At 46.5% G+C, this 14,277-nt stretch overlaps 1 long non-coding RNA gene across 1 annotated transcript; it reads left to right on the plus strand.

The window, feature by feature from the left end:
* The first annotated feature begins 563 nt into the window (after nucleotides 1-563).
* LOC141277365 (uncharacterized) lies at nucleotides 564-5,213 on the plus strand. Its single transcript, XR_012328641.1, has 4 exons — nucleotides 564-641; nucleotides 3,528-3,608; nucleotides 4,357-4,528; nucleotides 4,755-5,213. It is a non-coding gene; the product is annotated as an uncharacterized lncRNA (long non-coding RNA).
* Nucleotides 5,214-14,277: the final 9,064 nt, after the last annotated feature.

Here is a 14,277-nt window from a genome sequence, read left to right on the forward strand (position 1 = left end):
TTTTGTTAGCTGCTTTTATGGAAATTTGAATTGAGCCCAGCTTCTTCTAGACTCTGGTTCCGTATGGATTTTATTAATTCGACCGATGGTTTAATAGCTCTGTCGGCGCTGGCGGGCCACATCCAACAAGGAGTAATCCTGTGTCTTCAAGACTGTCCCTAAGGCCAACACCTTTGGTTAATGATTCAGTGGTGATCTCCCAAAGAGGGAGGGCCAGTGTGTTTCAGTCTGCTACTATTTTCAAGGCGGTTGAATCAGTGAATCAGAGGTAAAGATTTAAGTTCTGGTCTCCAATGAAGTAATTCGCTTTACTGATTGCTAACTCAGATTAATACCTCTCTGGTAGAAAGAGATGGGATGGGATGGGTGGGCCAGTGAATGGAATAGAAGCTGGTGGCCTGAGAGGAGGGGCGTGGCCAGTTGGCCTGGGGGAAGGTGTGTGGCTCCAGCTCTCTTTCCCTATTGGTTGGATCCAAGCAACTGGACCATGGCTCCCAAACATTCCATGTGCAACCATTATTGCCCACTGAATGCACCGCTTCCTTAGACCTTTCAAGCTGTGAGTTTCTGTAAAGCACAAAGACTTGGAGGGCTCCCTCCCCAGCTCCACTCCCTGGCCATCACCCACAATCTTCCAGCAGGTGGAAGCATCTTTGACCTGTTCTCCTTGAGCCACGTGACTCCTATCTCTTGAGGGTGGGATAAGAGGAGAGAGAACAGCAAAAGAAAAGAGCAGAGTGTGGGGTGCGGGTTCTCAGCAGGAAATGGGGCTGGGAGTAAGGGTGATAAGAACAAGATGGAATCTTCCGGAAGCTCTCGGCATGCCCCTGGGAGGCTGCCGTGCCCTCTCTCTTCCCTGGCCCATCCCCGCTGCATTCTTCACAGCAGCTGTTTCAACTCTCTTCCCTCCTCAGGCCTCCAAATCCACCCCCATCATTCACAGAAGATGACTTCACCTCACGCTCTGCTGCGAGAACTAAACCACTGGTCTATACGGACTCCAAGCAGCTCAGGAGTCTGGCTGTGCCACTGGGAAGACCCGGGTTTAAATCCATGCTCTGCCGCTTTTATGGTGGATGGTGGGCCATTTACTGAACCTCTCTCAGGCTCCGTTACCTCCCGTGTAAAAGGGGGTTGTCGTGAGGATTAACTTAAACAAGGCAGGGGACTTGCATGTAGAGGAAAAGTAAGCCGCTGGGCATCATACCAGCACCACTACTGTTTCTATCACGGCTGCCAACACCATCACCGCCATTCACTCTGCCATCTTCTCATCCTCACGTATCAAGAGTGTCTTCTGGTCCAGCCCCACTTCCTTCCAGCCTCCGCAGAGAAGGAGGGGTCCTGCCTCTTGTCAATGACTGGCCTCTCCACTCAAGCAGAAAGCATCTGCTCCCATCTTATTCCAAACGATTATCTCTAGAATCTTCCTCTCTTTTCCAGAATCTTCCTCTTGGTGTTCACATGTGTTCAGGTTCCACTTAACTCCCCCAAGTGCTTGCTTTCTCTGGACCATCCCCTCAAACCACAGTCTTTTCACGGACAGAACTGTCTCAAGAATCATCAGCACTTACCGACACCACTTCCTGACCTCCCACTCACTCCCCGGCCCCTGGCAATTTGTCTTCTGCTCCCACCACTCTGCTGAAATGCAACTATCAAAGGTCTCCTAATTGCCTTCCTCCATCCTACTCAGTCCTTCGGGACCGTCTGGCTCTGTTGATCCAACTAGTCACATCCTCAACACCCTTCTCCCCGGGCATCCCTTATTCTGCTTCTCCTGGTTCTTCGTCTCTTTTGCACATGCCTCATGACCCTCTGTCTGTGTTCCCCCAGGGTCATCTGGTCTACCCTCCCCCTGGGTGGTCTCGTGCACTCCCTCTTCAGCCAGGATTTTACCCAGGAGTCTGCCAAGTCTGCGTCTCCATCTCTGATCTCTTCTTAGCTCCAGATTCTCACTTCTGGCTGCTTGTTCTTCTTCTGCCCCATCCGTGCAGCATCTTTATCTCAGATATCAGCCATCCCGTGTGCCTTCGTATTTCTCATTCCTTCTCCCCTCTGTCAATCCATAGATCTTATTGAGACTGCCTTCAAAGTGGGTCTTTGATCTGTTAGTTTCTTTCCATTCCCATGAGCTCTCTGCCTATGGACACTTATTTCCCGCTCAGATACTTGGAGTGGCGGCTCTTGAACTGGCCTGTCGAGGTCTAGCCTCTTTTTGTCCCAGTTTCTGTTTCCCATTGACAGCAAGGTGATCTAAACTTAGGGTGGCCATGTAATTTAGTGTCCAGACAGAAACACTTTGGGGAGTGAAAAGGAGTTGTATTAATAGTGACAGGATGGGACTGTCCTGGGCAGAGAGACGTACATGTTCAACCTGTGAAAACGGCATCCTCAAGATGTCATTTCCCAGTTTCAGAATCTCAGGGCAGCCACAACAACGTGGAATCTCAGCGTAGAGTGGTTTGCGGCTCATCGTGATCTGGCCTCCTTATTATTTTAGTCTCACCTTCACTCCGGGCTCTTAGGCACCTGAGTGTTGAACATCCTGAGAGCTTCATCGTTTCCTGAAGTGTTTTGTCCTTCCCCGTCTGTAGCCTGTGCTCTGACATTCCGCTCCCCGGAAGACTCTTCTGCACCTCCATCCCTGTCCTTTAAGCCTCCACTCAAATGCCACACCCTCCCTGAAGCCTTCGCTAATACCAGTCGTTAGAGTGAATTTCCCCCTCTTCTCTGTTCTGACGGCACGTTGCATGATCATCACAGATGCCCACGGTTGGAGTCATCTGTATCCACAGCCTGAAGACTGGGCACCTGGCCAGGGGTAGGGCCAGACCACATTCTTCTCTGGATCTCCCAGAGCTGGTAGCTCCATTTCTTGTTTAAGGAGTGAAGAGGGAATGAAACATTCTGAGCACCTACACTGTGCCAGGCATTCCCAGGTGGCCTCTTGTTCGGACTTGACAACTCAGCTTGACAGATACCATTATGCCTGCCACCTCCACGCTTTCTTTTTTCTAAATAGAAAAAAGATAAGCCTGAGAGATTAATTCACAAAGGGGGCAAGTAACAGAACTGCATTTCAATCTGAGACCTGTCTTCTCTAGAGAACATCCTTCAAAGCAGGCACGGATGACTTCTAATCCTATGATCTTTCTGTCCACTGGGCTATTTCTAATTTTTGTGTATTGAATAAGATTTAATAGAAATAGTGTGTGGTGTGCAATAGTGAAATTACAATGGGCCCTCAACACACCCCTCCTCCAACAAAACAATAACCAGACACTTCCATCCAGGGGAAATCAGAGTAAGCTATGCATTGAGGTCAATCCTAAACTGGAAAACAAGTCAAAGACAAGCAGCCTACTGGAGGGTGGAGGTGGAGGTCAGGGTTGCGTATAAATACCTTCTGTCTTGGTGATGGTGTGAGAGATTTTATAAGCAAAATAAGCCATTGAAGCTTTTAATTTTTCTGATGCAAAATCTCCTTCTTCTCCTCTCTTCCCTCATCACTGTTGAACTACCAGGATGGTGGAGTGAATCTCTATGGAAAGTTGGCTTACCCCAGTGCCTGTCTCCTGGACTCAGAGTCAAGAGAAAATATGATAGTAAGTCTGAACCATGTCAGGGGAATCAAAACCAAGAACCAAAAGAGGACTTTGGGAGAACCTTTGGATTACTGACTTTTCTTTCCAGTTAGGCCACATACACTTGGTAGTTCTCAACTCTTTCTTTTTCTTTTTTTTTAATTTATTTTTTAAATTGACATATAGTTAGTTTACAATGCTGTATTAATTTCTGCTGTACAGCAAATGACTCAGTTATACACATATATACATTCTTTTTTTATATAATTTTATTTATTTTTGGCTGTGTTGGGTCTTCGTTGCTGCGCGCAGGCTTTCTCTAGTTGCGGCGAGCGGGGGCTACTCTTTGTTGCAGTATGCGGGCTTCTCATTGCGGTGGCTTCTCGTTGCGGAGCACGGGCTCTAGGCGAGCAGGCTTCAGTAGCTGTGGCATACGGGCTCAGTAGCTGTGGCACATGGGCTTAGTTGCTCCGCGGCATGTGAGATCTTCCCGGACCAGGGCTTGAACCCGTGTCCCCTGCATTTGCAGGCAGATTCTTAACCACTGCACCACCAGGGAAGTCCTATACGTTCTTTTTTATATTCTTTTCCGTTATGGTTTACCCCAGGATATTGAATATAGTTCCCTGTGCTGTACAGTAAGACCTTGTTGTTTATCCATCCTATATGTAATAGCTTGCATCTACTAACCGCAAACTCCCAGTCCGTCCCACTAGAATGTCACTTTCGTCTTAGAACCTCCTAATGCGTCACTATGTCTGATATGCAGACAGCTCTGAGATGCCATTCCTACCTCCTGGACAAGAGCCCAATGTCTGAAATGCTTTAGACAAGACAAGGTGTCTCCTTTGGAAACATACAACCGGCGCTGGGACAGGGAAAGAGAACTGGGAGTGCGGAGGAAGACTTCCTACACCTGGTGAGGACCTGTGTGTATACAGGTGAGTGAATAAGGATTCCAACCACAAGAAGGGACTCTCCAAAGCTTCCTGTCATACTTACACGTTTACTTATGTGCATCATGTGCCCGCTCAGGGTTGGATTTTTCTCTCTATAAAACTGAGCCCATTAAACAACATCTTTGTGCCACCCTTCGAACATTGCCTGGGATACAGCAAATGCACAGTGAATCTTCTGTCTCTCTCCTTCCCTCCCTCTGGAACACAGTGGCCAGAAGCAAGAAGAGAAGACCTAGGAATGTGGAAGCCTCTACTGCCACATGGATGGTAGAGACATGGAATCTCAAACTCTGCCAGGTCCCCAGCCCCTTTCCTGCCATCGTTACGATTTCTGGCTTTCTTTATGCAACTCTCCTCCACTCCCCGCATCTGCAGGGAGGGCTAAAGTGGACGGCGCAGAACGACCAGTGTGGGAGGGGACCAAATGATATGAAAGAGGGGTCACCTGTCAGTGGTGAATAAACAAGGCCCATGAAGAACGCCCCCCTAGCTGACTTCTGAATAAAAGTTTCAGGACCGATTGACTCACCAGGGGTATGGGGAAGAACTTTACCTTCTAGAAGTCTCCCAACTATATTTGCTTGAAACTATAGATTTGGGGTGGGGGGCTGGGATAGATTCAGATCATCTAGTCTAGTGGTCATCACAATAAGACCAAGGGCTAAAATGAACCCACTACCTAATTTATAAATATAGATGGACTGGAACACAGCCATGCCCACACATTGTCGTATTGTCTATAGCTGCTTTTGCTGTGCGTTAGCAGAGGTGAGGCGGTGCACCAGAGACTGTATGGCCCGTGAAACCTAATATATTCACTATCTGGCCCTTTTTAGAAAAACTCTGCAACCCTTGGTATTCCATTGTTTAGATTGTGGACAATATGCTGTGGCAGAATGGGACCAGGCTGAACTACTTAGGAAACATGTATAAGGCCATGAGAGCTCTCACACAAATTTTTTTGATTGTAAAATTTAAAGAAGAAAGTAAAAGACACCCCCAATTCTATCACCCTCTAATAAGAACTGCTAATATTTTGCTGTGTTTGCATCTGGTCTTTTTCTATTTATACATAAAAATATAAGTATATATAATTATGCCATTAAAATCCTACTGTGTTTAGTTTTGTACCCGGTTTGTGTGCCTGTGTTTCCCATTTTACAGTGACCACTTTGCACGTCCTGGTGAACTTGACTTTGAATAACTTTTTAATAGGTGTCTCAGCATCACTGAACTTCTGGGTAGTTTTTAGTTATTCACAAATCAAAATATTGTGCCCTAGAGCAAATTCCATTGAGCAGAAATCTTTGTCTGAGTCTCCATTATTTCCTTGAGATAGATTCCCAGAAGCGGAATTACCGGGTTAAAGGGTAAGGACAGTTTTCAGGGTCTTGATAACATATTGCCAAATCGCTTTCCAGAAAGACTGTACCAATTTATGCTCCCACCAGCAATGTACGAAATTGCCCCCTTAGCCTCCTCTCACCAGCTTTGAGTACTATCATTAAAAAAAGTTACCAAATTGATAGGCAAAAATTGCATTTTGTTGTTTTGATTTGGATTTCTTTGATTACTGGTGAGGTTAGACATTTTTTTCATATGTTAAACACTTCTTCATATGTTTATGGCCAAAGGGAGTCTTAATAATGGTCTTCAAGTGTGCAAAGGGGTTATTTAGTAGATTGGGACCAGCTGTTCTCGAGAAGAAACGAGAAATGTTGAAACTTCAGCAAGAAAGCAATGGGTTGAAGGTCCTTGGATGGAGAACGATCCTAAGAATGGTCAAAGGCTACTCGGAGCCCCTTTCCTCAAGGTGCAAGGAGACTGAAAGAAAATAGCTATAAATTGTTGGGTGCTTATAAGTGCTAAAAACACTGCTAACGTTGGCATATGTTTGCATTTAAATGCTCACAAAACCCCTATGAGGAACATGGGGCTTAGATGTGATTTAATATTAATTATCCCAAGTAGGATTGAAATCTTCACCCTAAAAGCCTGGTTTCATCACCACTCTGCTCCACTGCCTCTCAGAGAACAGATTCAATGAACTTTTCTGGCTTAAAGGTTTTGCAAATTCTTCCTAAACAGAAAATGAAGGAAGTGTGCACCTCAGTTCCCATAATCTCTCAGCAAGACCTCTTCCCTTTAGCACAAATCAGGACATAGTTGTTTGCCACCAAGAACCCATTCTCTACTCTGATGTTTGTGCTTTTGCATTTTTGCTGACTGCATGAGCTTGCAGCGCTCGGCTTGTCTCCTTCTTTCCTCCTTTTGGTCTTATGTCTCCACCCTGCTCTGGAGGAACCGCAAATATCAACTGTGTGCTTCCCTCCAAACTGTCATTCTCAGCAACACATTGGCCAGGTAAGGCTATGCTTTCTTTGCTCCGATGTCGTCCCCTGGCCATGGGGACGATGATCAGGGTAAGGAAAACCCTCCACGGGCTCTCCCTCCTCTCGCCCAGGTCTCCACTCAATCAATGGGAGCTTTGTCTTTGCAGAGAACAAACCTGAAACCCATCCGGCCATGGCCGTTGTTGTCTGCTGGCTCCTGCGCTATTTGGATTCTGACTCTGTTAGAGATCTTATAAACTTCAACCTGCTTATTAGAAATTCAAGGAAATCACCGAATAATATTTAAAAGCAGACAAAGCCTTCTGTCCCCACCCTGTCTTCCTTTGCTGGTCTCACACCTCTTTCCTTTTTTGGATCCGGTTCCAAACACCTCATTGGGAATTTATCTTAAACAAATAAGATGAATGGCTCAGGTGAGCAATCTCCAGGATTACGAGGACAAGATGGTTGGAGTATTTTATTTGTGGGGAGGAACTAAAGGCATCAACTCTGGTTCTCCTGCCCCCTCGGTTTTTCAGTCCAGAATTTCAGCGGTCTCACCTTCTAGGTGCTTGGTGTCCTTTATCCCGCATGGTCAAATGATGGCTCTGATGAGCGGCGCTGTAAAAGGCATGATCTTTCAGCCTCCCCACCTGTCCATTTCCCACCCTCTGTTTCTTTGAAGTGCTGGTGCTGTGAACCCCTGGGCGTGTGTGTGTCCAGGGGGTGTGGATGAGAGCAGTGATGCTTTGTTCATTTCCGTTTGAGATAACAATTCAAATACCATCACCCCCGTAATGGGCTTGATCCTGCCTTTGTCACCTCTGAGCGCAAAGGCACCTGTGCTGCCTTGAATGAGGAAGAGGAGCTCTGCTATTGTGGAAGATACAGAAGATTTAGGTCACCGTGGCTCTGCCCTGGTTGCCGTGTGAGATTGCTTCCACCCACTGGGTTCCTTTCCTTCCCTTTTGCAGTGAAGGGATTTTGGTCACTACAGTCCATTTCATCTCTAAAATCATGTACTTCCAGGACGGCAGGAGACAGGTATGCCCAGGGTCAACGTGTCGAGACTCCTTGGCTGTCCTTCCCTAACCCTCAGCTGAACCTTCCCGAGCTCTTCCGTTCAGATTTGTCTCCCATCTGAGCAGTGAAGGCAAATCCTAGACATGGCGACAGGTTTGGATGCATGAAAGATAGTCCTCTAGGGAGTTGGTCCTCCAAGAGTGGTCCAGGACCAACAACATCCCATCACCAGGGAACTTGTCAGAGATGCAGATCCATGGGTCCCACCCCAGACCTACGGAATAAGATGCTGCGGGGATGGGTCCTAGCAGTCTGAATTTTAACAAGCCCTCGAGGGAACTTGAACGGAGGCTCCAGTCCCAGACCCACTGCTCCGGGCTTAATCTGCAGAGGTTAGCAGGAGAACACAGACACACCCAAAGTCCTCTTTGGTTTCATCTCGTACTGGCAATGAAGGAAGATGTGCCGGGGACTTCCCTTCCTTCATCCACAATTAAAGTCTGACCCTTAGTACATCAAAAGTTATTAATCAAATATTTGCCTGCAGACATCTTAGTCATGAGCATTGCTAAAAACACAAGGAAACAAAAAATGACAAACAGAGAAAGTCTTACAAAGCTAAACACAGTCTTACCCGACAATCCAGCAATCATACGCCTGGATATCTACCTAACTGATTTGAAAACTTTTGCCCTGCACACGAATGTTTATGGCAACTTTATTCATGGTCCCCCAAACTGGGAGCTACAATGATGTCCTTCATTGGTGAATGGATCGAGAACAGTTGATGCTATACACAATGGAATACTATTCAGCGACAAAAAAGGAATGAACTATCAAGACACACAAAGATGTGGATGAATCTTAAATGCAGTTTTCCGTGCAGAAAGAACTATTCTGGAAAACTAAAACTGTGTGATTCCATTTTTATGATATTCTCAAAAGGCACAATTATAGATGGCGCAAAAAAATCAGAGGTTCTTTTCAGAAGGGAAAGAGAGTTGAATAGGCGAAGCCCAGGGGATTTTTTAGGGCAATGAAACAATTGTGTTTGGTACTGTAGTGGTATATATACATTTGCCAAAACCATAGAACTTCACGGCACAAAGGCAAACCTTCATGTATGCAGTTTTTAAAAAGTTATTTGAAGTTGGGCGGTCCCAGGATAGAACGCAGGATGGGACCAAAGAATCTAACTGTATTACAAATATATGAAACAACCTCCTGGAAGGGATTGGGAGGAAGAGGTGCGGCCCCAAGTAACTTTGGAAACTGGTGTCTGAGACTAAAGGCAGCAGGAAGTGTACGTAACAGTGCTCTAGTTCCCATGGGGCTATGGCTAACAGCCCTGATGCTGAGATACCGGTACATTGGAATCGAACAGTTAAGTAAATGTGGGGGGGGGGGGGGGATGGGGGAACCTGGGTTCTCACTGTTGGGATGAAATTTACAGATAAGCAAGGGGAGGACGCTAGACTCATCCACGGCGTAGCGGATTGGAGTCGGAAATGGCATGAACTCATGTTTAGCTTAATATGGATATAGATGATTACATATAGAAATATTTATAAATATGTACGTGTGTGTGTGAACATGGGCTAGTACACGCATATAGGTTTCCTCGCCCTGTCACTTGAGATGGCTTAGAATGAGCAACGTCCCAGCAGCAACGAGCACACCTGATACTCAGCTCTCTGTTTCTCGTACCGTCCTCCAGTAAAAAAGAACGAGAGCTCCTTGGAGAAATGGCTGATTTTAGGACTGAGGCAGGAAGTATCCAGGATGATCCTGGAGCATCCGTAGTGCCAGAAAGTAAGGACATAATGCAAACTAATAAAAACAAAACCCCAATAAAAACACACATACACGGGGCTTCCCCGTGGTTGAGAGTTCACCTGCCGATGCAGGGGATGCGGATTCGTGCCCCGGTCCGGGAAGATCCCACGTGCCGCAGAGCGGCTGGGCCCGTGAGCCATGGCCGCTGAACCTGCGCGATGGGAGCCTGTGCTCCACAACGGGAGAGGCCACAACAGTGAGAGGCCCGCGTACCGCAAAAAAAAAAAAAAAAAAAAAAAACCACACACACACACACACATACACAACCATGGGGGTAGGAGAAGGGAACACCGGAACCCAGTGAAAGAGCTCTCCAAGGCCAAAGCTGAAACAATTTGAGCAGCACGTAAATAACGTGGAAATGGATTATAAATGTAAAACAAATATTCATGAGTCCATACTGATGTAAATAAACGAGTGTATAAATAATGAAATGGGGGAGAATAGACAATTCTCTGTGCAGAAGAATTCCAAATAATTTATGTAGGTATTCTGCCCTCAAGGGGCTGGGACTTCTTTCCAAAGAGCCCAGTAAGGAAAGGAGGGGAAAGAAGGAAAGACAGTGGAGACACCTGGTGACACGACCTCAGCCAGGTGGTCAAGGTCAGCATCAACCTTGATGAGGCATAGGGAGAGCGTGGACCCCTGCTATGACATGATGGAGTGACACTGCACCTCTGTGGTCTTCTTTCTCCAACATCATAACCCCAGTGCATTCATGAGAAAAACATCAGACAAGTCAAAATGGAGGGACATTCTCTGACATACCTGACTGGCACTCTTCAAAGCCATCAAAGTCACGAAAAACAGGGAAAGTCTGAAAACTGTCACAGCTAAGAAGTGGGTAAGGAGACGTGAGGACCAAATGTGATGTGGTGTCCTGACTGGGATCCTGGAACAGAAAAGGAACATTAGGAAAGACTAAGGAAATCTGAGAAACTTGGGGATTTTATTTAATAACAATGTCTCAATGCTGGTTCATAAATTGTGACAAAGGTACCACAGGGATGTATGAAAGGTCACCAGTAGGGGAAACCGGTGTGGGGCATATAGGAAGTCGTGGCACTAACCACCAACACCACAACTTTTCTGTAAATGGAAAACTCTTCTAAAATGAAAAGTCATTAAAAAAGAGCCGGGAAGATTCTTGCCCTTGAGATTAAAGTCAAGATGAAGGACGCTGATATGAAGTCATAATCAAATACCGAGAACAGATGCGATGTTGAACTGTCTGTGAATGAAATAAGTCATGAAATGAATAGCACATATTTTATGTCCAAGTAAATATGTCAGCTCATGTGAACGCCACGAAACCAACACCTCCTCGGTCTGTTTAGCTGCGGTGTTCCCAGCAGGTGAGGAGGGTGGGGGTCCTGGGGGTGGTGGAGGGGTTGCCATTTTAAATATAATTCCATATGTTACTCAGCCATAAAAAAGCATGAAATATTGCCGTTTGAAGCAACATGGATGGACCTAGAGATGATCATACTAAGTGAAGTAAACCAGACAGAGAAAGACAAATACCATATGTCACTTATATGTGGGATCTAAAAAAAAAGATACAAATGAACTTATTTACGAAACAGAAATAGACTCACAGACATAGAAAACAAACTTATGGTCCCCAAAGGGGAAAGGTGGGGGGGGGGGAATAAATGTAGGAGTTTGGGATTAGCAGATACGCACTACTATATATAAAATAGGTGAACAACAAGGACCTACTGTACAGCACAGGGAACTCTACTCAATATCTTGTAATAACCTATAATGGAAAAGAATCTGAAAAAGAATAGATACATATATGTGTGTTAAGTGAATCACTTTGCTGTACACCTGAAACTAGCACAACATTTTAAGTCAACTGTACTTCAATAAAAAGTAATATATATATAATTCCATGAAGGAATTATAACTATTATTATGAGTATACCCAGCTTTCTTCTTCCTACTCGGTAACAGCAACCATTCCAGTTCAGTCAGACAAATGAGGACGAACTCATAATAATAGTAATAATTCCTTCAGTCCCTGCTGTAAACCTCATAGTATTTGGAGGTTCTGTATCGGTGCTTCTCAGCGGGGGTTAGTTTTGCCCCCCAGGGGACACCTGGCAATGTCTGGAGACGTGGTTGATGGCCACAACTTGGGAGAGGGCTGCTCCTGGCATCTAGTGGGTAGAGACCAGCAATACTGTACAGGACAGACCCCCCCACACCCCTTGGCAAAGAATCATCTTACCCCAAATGCCAGTGACGCTGCAGTTGGGAACAATTTGCTCTCTGTGAACCTCAAGTCTCTCCTCCCTCACAACCTGGGAAAGAAGGACAGTCTCTCATTCTAGAGATGAAGTTAATGAGACTCAGCGTGATTCAGTGGTTCTCAACTGGGTAAGGCACTGGCCCCTGAGGGGTCTTTGGAATGTGTGTGGCGGGTGACTTTGGAAGTTACAATGCCTGGGGAGCAGTGGGGTGGGGACACTGCTTGCAGTGACTGGCTGGGTTCTAGGGAAGCAGAGTGTCCTACGCATGAGCATTCCATGAGAGGGGTGTTCCCTCTCATGGAGAAAGCCCTGGAATCCATGTGCCCAAGGCCGGGTGCCTCTTTTTCTCCGGGACATGTCTCCTTGGATCAGGGGAACTCACAGCTCCACGGCCGTCCCCTACCTACAAGCAGAGCGCTTCTCAAGGGGATTCTTCTGGGGCCCAGATTCCTCAGTCTATCATGAATGTCGTATAGGAATGGAGGGAACAGAAGCACCGGTCATCATGAGGATGAAATGAGACAGTACGTGTAGAGTTTTTGTATGTTGCCTGCGACCAAGTGAGCGGTGAAAGTCCGGAGGGGGAGGGAGAGGGCGTGTTCACAGCCCTTAATGCAGGACGTCAGCTGAACCCAGCATCCTTCCAAACCATACGACGGTGGTCCCATGAACACCCTCCACAGGGCATCAGGGAGGGCCCAAGGAAACTTAACAACTACCAGAGGCCTGCGGTGGAGTGGAAGCTATTATTGGTGATGGTATTAAGGACTGCCATTACACACCGAGAACTGGGTAGCTTAAACAACAGAAGGGTACCGTCTTACAGCTCTGGAGGCTGGAAACCCGAAATCGAGCTGTCCGCAGGGTCCGCTCCTCTGAGGGTGAATGGGAGCCTTCTATCAGAAATCACTGCCCTTCTCAGCCAACCCCATTCCTCCGGCTGAGACACACTTCGAAGGTCCAGGGGTAAGGCCAGCACTTCCCAGCCTCAAATCTGGCCCCTCCATGGCCAGGTGCAAGGCCCCGAGCAAAAAAAACAGTGCTGGTTGTCATTGTGGAAAGGGGACCCTTCCGGTAGAGAAACCTCGAGCACAGAAACCAGAACCCTGTGGACTGACTCGCTGCCACCTGTGAACCTCACACAGGGAGCTCTTGCTTGTGGTCGGAGGCTGATCCCGCACGTAGTTTTGCCTTTGAACTAGGCACCCTTGCAGTGTTAGCAGAAGCCACATGCCGCAGGAGCACATATATGCAAATGGTTTTGCATTTGGTGCTCGTCCGCAGGCACGTGGAAAATCACATTTGGTTAAGTGTCATCTGAGCCCTGATTAGTCCCTTTTTGCTTTCTTGCCTTACCTCTAACCCTTATCACTTCCTGCTTTGGGACACCCTGGCTATGGTAGCTCCTGGTTTCTGTTGTCCTGTTGCAGCGAACAGACAGCTGTTATCTCATGCAAATAAGCAGGGGAAGGGTGGCAGGTGGTGGCATCTCAATAAACGTCCCCCTCCTCTGGTCTCTGTGCTCAGCAGTTAATATGCAGATTAAGCATAAATAAATAAACACCCGGGTTCGGTAGATGAAGCTCTGGTTCCTGCTCCGACATCCACCGCACCATCTAGACTTTGTTTCGCCTTATTGCCAGGACATTCACATATGCATTTTATGAAACTCTGCAGCCAGTATTTTAGAAACTCTCCATATTATATTTTCACATGATCTGGAACAGTTGTCTGAGATTTCATTGTACGTTGGTGTAAACTTCTTTTTCCAGAGAAATGCATCTCCAATTCTTATAATAAATGTCATCAGGGAAATAAGAGTCGATCCTTGAAACTGCTTAGAGGAAACTTTCCAGGAAAGGGAGATGCTTCAAGTGGAATATCCCCATACTAGCCCGGGAGTGGTTTGGATAGACGACGCTACCCTCTGATTTTATTATAGCATTTATTTATTCACTTATTCAATAAATATCTAGTGTGTGTTTATTATATGCTAGGCATCGAGCATTTAGCAAGGAACAAAAGAAACCTGAGGTCTACTTCTAGTGAGGGAGATGGATAATAAATAGATTTGTACCCTTCATGTCAGACATGATATGTGCCACGGAGGAAAAGTAAAGCAGGGTAAGAGGGTAGGTGGAGAAACCACAGGGCTGTTTCGGGTAGAGCGGCCAGGGGAGCCTCCCTGGAGGGGCACAGGAGAGCAGACCAAAAGAAGCCTGGGAGCAAGCCATTGGCATGTCGGCAGGAAGAACCTTCCAGACAGAGGGAATGGAAAATG

The sequence above is a fragment of the Tursiops truncatus genome, chromosome 20 (genome assembly GCF_011762595.2).
Source record: "Tursiops truncatus isolate mTurTru1 chromosome 20, mTurTru1.mat.Y, whole genome shotgun sequence".
Lineage (NCBI taxonomy): Eukaryota > Metazoa > Chordata > Mammalia > Artiodactyla > Delphinidae > Tursiops > Tursiops truncatus.